The 660-nt window shown below is 46.8% G+C and overlaps 1 long non-coding RNA gene across 1 annotated transcript in view; it reads left to right on the forward strand.

Annotated features, from left to right (window-relative positions):
- The first annotated feature begins 114 nt into the window (after positions 1-114).
- The window catches only part of LOC123175335 (uncharacterized), a 5871-nt gene continuing 5325 nt past the window's right edge, over positions 115-660 (forward strand). Inside the window, exon 1 of the long non-coding RNA XR_006487814.1 lies at positions 115-308. This is a non-coding gene — a long non-coding RNA (uncharacterized lncRNA). The remainder of the gene's footprint in view (positions 309-660) is intronic.

Raw genomic sequence — 660 nt, forward strand, 5'->3', positions numbered from 1 at the left:
ATAGATAGATAGATAGATAGATAGATAGAATAATAGATAGATAGATAGATAGATAGATAGATAGATAGATAGATAGATGGAGGGGGCTAAGATTGTTGGCGATGCAGTCGTCTCTTACTAGTCACTAATTAATCATACAACCCATAAATGATGCATCTGAAGCTAGCCCAGTACACCCAGCGCGGCGCCAGCCTTCAGCTCTGGATCCTACCGCGAACGGCGCGGCCGGGCGGAGCGCCGGCGCCGCCACTAAACACGGTCCCGTACCGTCTGGTGGCAGGTCCTCGGGCTGTCCAGGCAAGAGCAAGGTGAATGTTATTCATTCTAATCCGTGTACTGCAAACTTTTTCCTTTGTGTCCACTGTAAAAGTTGAAGGATGAGTGCGTCTCAACTCAAGTGTATACATTGATTCAGTGTTGTACTATTAGATTAGCTCGTCACCTTCAGTAACTGCTACAGGCAGAGCTATATGTATCCCTGTTCTGAACTTGGATGAATTCAAGTCAACCGTTCATCTTGTGTTCTGAACTTAAGATTTTATCAGTGTGTGGTTTCCTTGAAAAAATGTGTGGTGGTTTTCTCCCCGCGCCGATGCGGCGGCCCGCGCATTGGAGACACGAGCATCACCATGGTTTGCTGCAGAATCTGAAACCAACCAA

This window comes from Triticum aestivum, unplaced genomic scaffold, assembly GCF_018294505.1.
Source record: "Triticum aestivum cultivar Chinese Spring unplaced genomic scaffold, IWGSC CS RefSeq v2.1 scaffold15800, whole genome shotgun sequence".
NCBI classification, from domain to species: Eukaryota; Viridiplantae; Streptophyta; class Magnoliopsida; order Poales; family Poaceae; genus Triticum; species Triticum aestivum.